This window comes from Paramormyrops kingsleyae, chromosome 1, assembly GCF_048594095.1.
Source record: "Paramormyrops kingsleyae isolate MSU_618 chromosome 1, PKINGS_0.4, whole genome shotgun sequence".
Lineage (NCBI taxonomy): Eukaryota > Metazoa > Chordata > Actinopteri > Osteoglossiformes > Mormyridae > Paramormyrops > Paramormyrops kingsleyae.
The window spans coordinates 3,122,194-3,131,941 of NC_132797.1; positions in this window are offsets into that span (position 1 = coordinate 3,122,194).

Sequence of the window (9,748 nt, forward strand, 5' to 3'; positions counted from 1 at the left end):
GTGGCCTGGTTTGGGCTGCTCAGAATAACACCTGATATTTGATGGTGCGTTCCCGTACCAAGCTCTCGCCCCCTGCTGTGAGATGTGAGCATTAGCCACAATTCCAAGATGGCGGCCGGGTGGCAGCCCTTGAACAGCAAAGTTCTCTTAATGACGTTTCCACTGTTGTGCCAAGCAAGGTGATCCAGGCTGCTCTTATTTGCCTTCTCATTGGACTGGGACGCTGAATGTAAGGTGATGCTGTAGCGCAGGTTAGCTCCAGGCTAGCCTAGGTAAAACCAAACATTTTTGTAGCACTAACTAGTGTTCTGACATGCCATTGAAATATTGTCAGACAAAAACAACAAAAACATTATTTAAAACACATCAATGTTGACCTGTTTTTGAGCACCCTTGATTTGAAATGTATGGCATTTCATTGTATCTGAGTTCACTAATCATACACAGGCTACGAATTATAAAGCAGATGGCTTCTCAGGGTTTGTCGTGCGAAACAGGTCAACAGTAACGGAGAAACAAACCTTCACAGCATATTCTGGTTCTGAGTCCAGGACAGCATGACAACGGAAAAAAATGCAGGGGCTCAATCAATGCTCGAATGGCAGGCGAGCAGGGTTAGATTTTACCGCATAAGCATTTTTTGGGCCGGCAGATGTATTGACAAAGCATTTTACATACAATGAAATTGTCAGTCAATGATTTTGCATGAGAGTCTTTAAAAAATTATCATTAGGTAAAAATAAGTTGAACATGAACTGCTTATAAACATCATGAAGTGCATTTACAAGAAAATTGACGACATATGTCCAAATAAGAGTATTAATAACAAAGAGGTGACGATTATAAAAGTCTGTCATGGTCTCAGTATGTCAGCCCCAAGTTCCTTTGATTCTGTCTCGCGCTTTGTTGTGGTTCTGACGTCTAAACCACAACTGACATTCTGCCAGGTTTTTCGTCTGTTAGTAAATGTCTGCTTAAGGATCAGAGCCGGAATGTCCCTCTTCATTCTCTATTTAAGTTCCTGCAGCGCTTCAAAACTGCCGCCCTCGTGCGTGTCCGTACGCTCGTAATGGCGCCCTCTGGTGTTTCAGGTGTGGAAGAACAACCTCGTCTCTGCATCTGCTGGGCAGCACACTGCAATGCAGCAGACGGCCAGCTGCAGCATTAGGGCTATCGGCGTTAGCAGAAACCTCCTTCGCTGGCGTTTTCGGGTGACCCTGATTGGAAAGAGAGTTAGAGGGGCGAAGTCCTCCATGCCGTTAAAAATGTGCTCTCCAGCTTATTGTTACTGTTTGTAATATATATTGAAAAATGATACATACACACAAATAATAGGCTACATGTACATAGGTTATATTTATACTTAACATATAAAGTATCCAGAATAGCAAAGTTCAATCAGATCCTACACAGAGATTTAAAGAGAGATTAGAATAAGTCGTGTTGCTTTGGGTCAGAAGTTCAGATATTAATAAAGCTACATTTGTTAGTCAACGTGTTCCCCTCCCAGGGCATGTCAGCAGGCTGGGTTTGGCCCAGGACAGAAAACACCATGTCAGACTGCTTGTAAGATCTTAGAGGTACGATGTGATGTTGAGAGAGAGACTTGGGGATTCTGGACGGCCGGGGTTGGCGGCGTCAAATGCGGAAAAAGGTTCATGGAAACATCTGCGGAGCCCATATGCTGCGGCGGCATGAGAGGCACAAACAGGCTTTACATATAAGGCAGCAGTCCGCCATGACAGGTTCATACACTGCCCACTCCCCGCCCCAATGCAGAATAGGGCAGTGGTTTGATGGTGCTATTTTCAATGGTGTTGGGCAGTTGGAATGTGAGTTTGGAGAGCTGGGGCCTTTGACCTGCCAGGGCCCATAACGGCAGCCCAGGCGCGTGGCCCCCCATGTACGGCCCGCAGGCCGACCCACCGCTGCACACGCTCCCGGCCGGCTCAGGTAGCACCTGGTCATTCCTGGTGCTCAGCGCGCACCCCGACCTGCGCCGCTCTCTCCCGACCGAGCCACACAGCGACAAGACTGATGAGCCCCCCGGGGGCTCTGACCAAACATGTGAAACGGGACGCCCACTACGGGGTACCCCCCCCCCCTCTACCTTGTTCAAAAGTGAAATATAAATCTCGCCGGGTGGGGTGGGACGTTCTTAAGCCATCAGTGGGGGTGTCTTAGGATGATACTGCAGGTACCAGCGCAGTGAGAGTGAGAAGTGATGGTGACCACAGCGGGTGCTCAGTGGTCCCTGCACTATATATATATATTATATATATATATATATATATATATATAGATAGATAGATAGATAAATAGATAGATAGATAGGTAGATCTATAATAGAGCGTAGGTAGCAATTGCAATGAAATTGAATCCTAACATCTCATCTTGTACTCCCACGAGACATGCACACACTCATATGTAAGGTCATCGGCCTTGCAGACCAAGGCTCTTAACCCCAGAATCTGCCTTGGGTCACCGTAAGATTCACTCCCACAGGCATATATATATTTATCCTCACGCGGCCCATTTCGCTCTCACACACATGCATTTATACATAGTTATGTCTGTCTCATGGGAGAGCTGGACAGGATACCCAAGGATCGAATTTGCTATTTGAACTTGCTATTTGTACAATGACAATAAAGCCATTCTATCTTCTATCTATGGATGTATCATGTAATAAAGAGTGATATGGCGTGCAGTAGACAGTGATATGCTGCGGTAAACTGGGTTTCGGTTGTACGCGGCAGAAACGTCAGCCTGGAGCCTCCTACGTGTCACATGGAGGTCACTCCTCAAGTTTGGGGGGTGGGGGGGGGGCTCGTATCACGTGTGGCCTTGACCTGCGGTGACCAAATCACACATTCACATAGGCACCTTATCTGATCCATTTTAGGAATCCAGCTACATGTGTCTCATGTTGGACCTTGAGGCATCATTGGTGTCACAGAGAAAGTTCTGGTGGAGAGAGGGACAGGGGGGGTGTAAGGTAAGGGGTCAGCAGAGGGTTAGGATGCAGAATCGCTGGTAAAAAGGGGAAACTCGGGTCACCTGAGACTGCGATACTTTTACTTCTGTAAATACTTGTTTGTTCCTCAGAAGAAAATAGTATTCACTGCATATAGTTCAGTCAGTTGAGCCGCTAAGCTTTCTGGAGTGAAGCCAGGCCATGCTATTCATAAAGCAAACATATTTGTATGACTGACCTCTTTTTTTTTTACATATTCTGTGAAGGTATATAAACATATAACTTGCGAGCTCGCAGCAAAAACAATCGAAACATCAAAGACTTCGATGCTTTATTTAACAAGACAGAATGGTGGCTTTGCACCGAACAGAAGGATGAATAGGAGAGAGAGCAGACTGAAGCCCGACAGGAAGTGCAGCTCACTTGGTCGTGGCTCCTGGCTAGCAGGACAGCTCCCACAGGGTGGAGGGGGAAAGGTCCCCCCCCCCTGGAGGATTAGCACACATTTCACTGTCAGCATGTCTATCCCTCTGTTTACGTCCAAAGGGGTGACTGGATAATCAGAGTGGATAGGGAGTCCCCTCCACCCAGTGGTGAGCACAGCTAATCAAGAAGTTACCTTTGATATCTGCTCATCCGTTTACTCCAAAGTTTAATTCGATGACGCTAAAAAGATAAACCACCAAAGTATTTAGCAGAAGCTAGCGATAACCGCTAACTGCTAACTTTAAATTATATGAATTCAGCTTGGGTTTGGTTTTAGGCTCTGAAACCCTTAAAAATAGGGAGCTGAAATTCTAACCTGCTTAGTAATTAAGTTCCGCAGGGCAGGAGTGATTACTTGGGGGTATTTAGGACTTACCCAATTGGGGATCGTTGGAGTCTCTGGAATAATTTTTCTTTGAATGATATTCTGTTTGCGGAATATAAGCATTTTTGTCGGAGGAGTCCTATTCTGCCACTGGCTCATGCTGACATCTTGCCCTCAGTGAAGCCGCATGAGGTCTACAAGCATGGCGATTTTACCCAGAACTAGGAAGGAGGGTCTCAGCTATTGGTCTATAGCTCTGTCAATTAGAACCCAGAAAATAACCAGGGACTGAAGCAGATTTCTTACTTAGCCAGATAATTTGTCATATTTAAGGAAGTCTGGACTAAATGTAAGTGAATGAAGATAAAGTCCATTTAAACTAGGGTACCTGAAATCTGACAAGTTACGTGACTAAGCAAGATACCCAGCTTCGTGATACAGTCCCCAGTTCTCTGTTTAGTTCAGGGTACCCCAGTTTAAATGGACTTTATCTTCGTTCACTTACATTTATCCCAGACTAACCAATCACTTCTTGTCTTTATACCTAGTCAGCCAACAGCTTCCCAGATTGACTGTCACAGACACGGTCACAATAGACCAGAGCAAATATGTGTGATTTTAGGATCTACGAACATTTTTGACCTTTTACCTTTATTTACCTGCGAAAAAATGTTAGAGGATTTACAGTTAGCGGAAATAAATTCAGAGGAAGCTAATTGGTCTGGTGCCAGTTTTCAAAGGTAGCGGAAATGCTAATCTGCTAATGAAAAAGTTACCTTCGCCAATTAGCGTTTAGCGGATAAGAGGAACCCTGCCCACCCATCACAGCCACTGCCCATGATGACCCAAGGGCCCTTGAGCCAGGGCACTTAACCCCAACTGTTTCAGGGACCAACTGGCCCTGCTTTGGATAAAAGTGGCTGCTAAATAAATATAATGTAATGTAATATAATGTAATGTACTGTAATATAATATAATATAATATAATATAATATAATATAATATAATATGATGTGATGTGATGTGATGTGATGTGATGTGATGTAATGTAATGTGATGTAATATAATGTAATGCAATGTAATGTAATGCAATGGAATATAATATAATATAATATAATGTAATATTATGTGATGTAATGTAATATAATGTGATGTAATGTAATATAATGTGATGTAATATAATGTAATGTGATGTAATATAATGTAATGTAATATAATGTGATGTAATGTAATGTAATATAATTTGATGTAATGTAATGTATTGTGATGTAATGCAATATAATGTGATGTAATGTAATATAATGTGATGTAATATAATGTAATGTAATGTGATGTAATATAATGTGATTTAATGTAATATGTGATGTAATATAATGTTATGTAATGTAATGTATTGTGATGTAATGCAATATAATGTGATGTGATGTAATGTAATATAATGTGATGTAATATAATGTAATGTGATGTAATGTAATGTGATGTAATATAATGTGATGTAATGTAATATAATGTGATGTAATGTAATATAATGTGATGTAATATAATGTAATGTGATGTAATGTAATGTAATGTAATGTAATGTAATGTAATGTAATGCCCAGACCTGAGCTCCATACCACCACATGGCTACACTTTACTCTCGCTGGGACACTCATGTCTCCCTTCCTTCCTGGTAAGGCTTGGTCTCCTGCTTCTTCTCAGGCATTGTTGTCTTGTTCCAGGTGACCTTTGCTCTGGAGGTGGCCTGTTAGACAGTTGCTCCATTACCATCTCTTCTTGCCGTCTCATGGGGCCTTGGAGAGGAGCGAGTTCGCCTCCAAGTGCCACGAGAGGCTCGTCATCAGCAGCTCCATTTGTTCGTGTGGAGTTTCACAAGGCTGGACGCTGCCCACCTCTCGTGCTACAGGAGCTTCTCCGGGCGAGACTGCGGTGCACATACAGTTATCATGCATTATCCTGTAGAACAAGCGGTATCTTTAACTGCTTGTACCATCGAGGACCTGGCCTCCACGACAACTCCTAACTCACATGAAACCTCTTGGCCAACTTCCAGAGGAACTTGTAGATGCAAAAGAAGAAAATGTTCTCTAGATTAAAGAGGTGTACCAGGGCTGGGATTGGGGGGAGAAAATTCTTCCTTTAGAAACAATCTGTGTTCTCTATCAGTCTTCATGTGAAGAGTATGATGGATGTTATAAATATTTTTTTTCCGCTCCCTTAAATATCCTTGGCACCCTGCATGTGTATTTCTGTGGCCCCCAGTAAAATCTTAATGATGTATGTACCCTACCAGCAGATCAGCAGCCCTGTGTGACAGCGAGTGGAGTTCCCCGCTTTCCTTTTATAAGTCTGAGCATGTGCCCACAGACCGCCTGCCCTGACTCACAAGTGAGATCGCAGATGATCTGGCTGACCTTTCCCTAAAGCCTGAATACAGGCCCCTCTCACACCAATATATCTGCCTCTTAAAGCGGACACTCCTCCATCTTCAATATGCCCATTCCACCCTTCCGTGCGCTCATCTGAAATGTCCCAGAGATTTGTCACACTTCAGAGGAAACACGGAAGAAGAGGAACGGCTTTGGTGAAACGTGCTAAATGAATCGGAACAAACCGTGCTTGTCAGCTCACTAACTCCCCCGTCTCATTTTGGCTGATTTCCTCAGGTCAGGCCTCAGCTCAAGGCCCATAAACTGTACAGTGGTGTCTGTTGGTAACTGTCCTACGAGGAGCTTCTTATCTCTCAGTAGACACAGTAGTTTTCTCAGGATTAATCAGGGTCCAGTACACATTATCTCATCCATATTCACATAAATATAATATAGTAAGGAATATTCCTTTCATGTATAGAGATATGAATAACCATTTCAGTACAAAAAGTGGTATATATGTCAATAAAGTATATATTCAAAATATCATATTAATTATTTTCTGTTTACATTGTTCATGATGGATTATATCACAGAAGTAACAGCAACATCAAGCTCAAGGGATAAGAAATGCTTAAATGCTTTTGCTTATAACACAAAGTGTGGGCACTGAACTCTAGAGTGATGTATGTCAATGATGTCATTGTGTGCCTTATGATGTCTTAGAGGAACCAGAATACGAAAGGGTCTGCCAATCAGATCACTCACACGTGCACAATGCTAATGGGAAACACCAGTGGGAAATGCCAATGGGACTCTGCCTTGGCAAATAATTACAAACCAGCATCCAATAGAACATGATAACACAAATAACACGACATAACACAACAACAATTATTGGTTTAAGGCAGCACAGGGCACAAGGCTGGAGGACACCTTGGATGGGATGCCTGTCCATCACAGGCACATAAACACACCACAAACAATTTAAAGATGCCAAACCACCAAAAACATCTGCTTCAGGTGATCAGTGTATGACTGTCCCACCCAGGGCATACACTTCCTGTGCCTTGTGTTTACTGGAACTCATTCCATATCAGTGCACTGGATGAGTGCCTCAATAAAACTGACAGATAAAAATAAACTATGTGTTTTTAGTCTCAGCTCTATGGCAGTGCCTCCCCGGAGAGCCTTATAGCAACCATGGTCTAGCTCTGATCAAACCTTTACCTGACTATACAGAGCCAAATCCTCAACATGCGGAACTGTACTTCCTGCCCCACAGAAAGGAGCAACTGTGACTCGAACAAAATAGTAGAAGTTACATGAGCACAAGGAATTTTCTAACAGTGAAACACATTGTATAAACCAAAGCCGATCACTAGGTCACCAAATCTCCTTGCAGTTAAACCATTAAGATGAGTATGTGGTAGCAAGTGGACATAATGCTGCGTTCCATTTACCTCAGAGGTGGGAGCTGGGAATGACGTCACACCCGAGTTAACCGTACTTCAGTACAGCAAGTCGGAAAGCCATTTAGCAATACCAGGGACCTCTTTCAAAAAGCAAGATTTCTTGCATAGCTGGATAACTTGTCAGATTTCATTTACTCCAGTTTAAATGGCCTTTATCTTAGTTCACTTGCATTTAACCCAGACTACCTTAAATCCGACAAGTTATCCAGATAAGCAAGAAATCCTGCTTCCTGAAACAGGCAGCAGTTCTATCCCGGTTAATCATTAGCCATTGTTAGTGTCAGTACAGTTGCTAACAGCACATTACGCGGTATTTTGCACATTAAACACCATATCAACATGTCCACAGATAGTGGCACTTGGAAGCGAACTCGCTCCTCTCCAAGGCCCCATGAGACGGCAAGAAGAGATGGTAATGGCTGATTTAATGAGTCACAAATAAGACGTAAGTGCTAATAAACAGTATAAAACTACGGCTTTAACGTCTGAAGGGTGCAGCCATCTTGAATTCTGACGTCAGGGTTGTGTAGATTCCTCCAAGTAAGAATTCCGACTTCAGTAGGCATTCCAATTGAAATTTCTGACTAGGAACTTGGAATTTCTGAGTTATGAGCTGAAATGGAACGCAGCATAACTTTGGTGGGCAGAGTTCAGCTATTGCGCTACTAGCGAAGCTAACTTTTTAATTTGTGGATTAATTTTCACTAACTTTGAAAATCGTTTGCAGACTAATTAGCTTCCGCTAAATTTAGTTCCACTAAATAAATCGGCTAAAATTTTTCAAAGGTAAAATAAATAACATTTAATAGTCAGAAATGTTTGTAAATCCTAAAATCACATGTATTTATTACGGTCTGTTGTGGGCACATCTGCAGCAGTCTGTCTGGCATGCTGTTGGCTGACGATGTGCAAACACAAGATGTGACTGGTTAATGACTTGTCAAATTTAAGGTAGTGTGGGCAAAATATAAGCGAATGAAGATAAAGACCATTTAAACTGGTGCTCCCTGAACGAAGCGGAGAACAGGGGATGGTATCATGAAGCTGGATTTCTTGCTTAGTCGCAAAACTTGTCGGAATGTTTAGATTGACTTTATTTTCGTTCGCTTACATTTATCCTACACTACCTTCATGTACAACATGTTTTGGAATGACTTTACCCTTTACCCGACAACTGGCTAGGCATGAAATGCTGCGGTGAATGCGTACTTGATCGTACTTGTGATCCCATGTATCCATTTTACGTCATCTTCCCCTGCCGAAGACCGATTGCAATACTAAGAACACAAGTGCAGGTAAAATGCTGGTCTTGATCCTCCCCAAATATCAAGGATACATCTGTGGCATCCTCGCCGAACGAGACCAATCTCAAGTTTGCAAGACCGGTCTTGCCAAGATCACAAGCACAGTGTTTGCATTCTTGGTATCGAGATTCACCCCTGCTTCGTGATACAGGGTCCCTGGTTGTATTTTCTGGGTTCTAATTGACAGAACTATAGACCAATAGTGAGCTGAGAGCCTCCTTGACTGTTCTGGGTGGATGGCGGTTTCGGTGGTGAGGCTTGCTGGTGAGGGGAGCGGGGCACTACTGGTGAAACTTGCTTAGGGCTCCATATGGTCATCGACCTTAGGCTTAGAGTGGGGTAGGGGTACTTGGTAATGCACCCTATCCTCCAGGGCTCTCTGGCACCCCCCTTAAACCCTGTCCATATCCCCCCTTCCCCAAATTTATTTCTGACTAAGGGCAGGTATGTCATATTGGTCGTCTTGTTTAATTTTTGCTGTCTTTTCGTTTCACCTGTTTTAGATTCATCTGATGTGATTCTTGGTCATTTATTGCTTGGCAGAAAGGGCACAATAGTTTAATTAATTAAAAATGTGTTTGGCTCCGTTTTCAAAAAGGGCAATCAATTCTTGGGATTCTGCCAGTTTAAAGTATTATGCAACATCTATATTTATTAAATAAGTTTGTATTGTTCATATGCTTCTTTTACGCTACCAGCAAAATCATTCATGAAAATTAAAAAGATCGATACGGCATTGCGTAGGATACTGATCTTTCTCCATAAATGTGGCTAGCTTTAAAAAAAAAAAAAAAAAAAAAGCATCCCGAGCA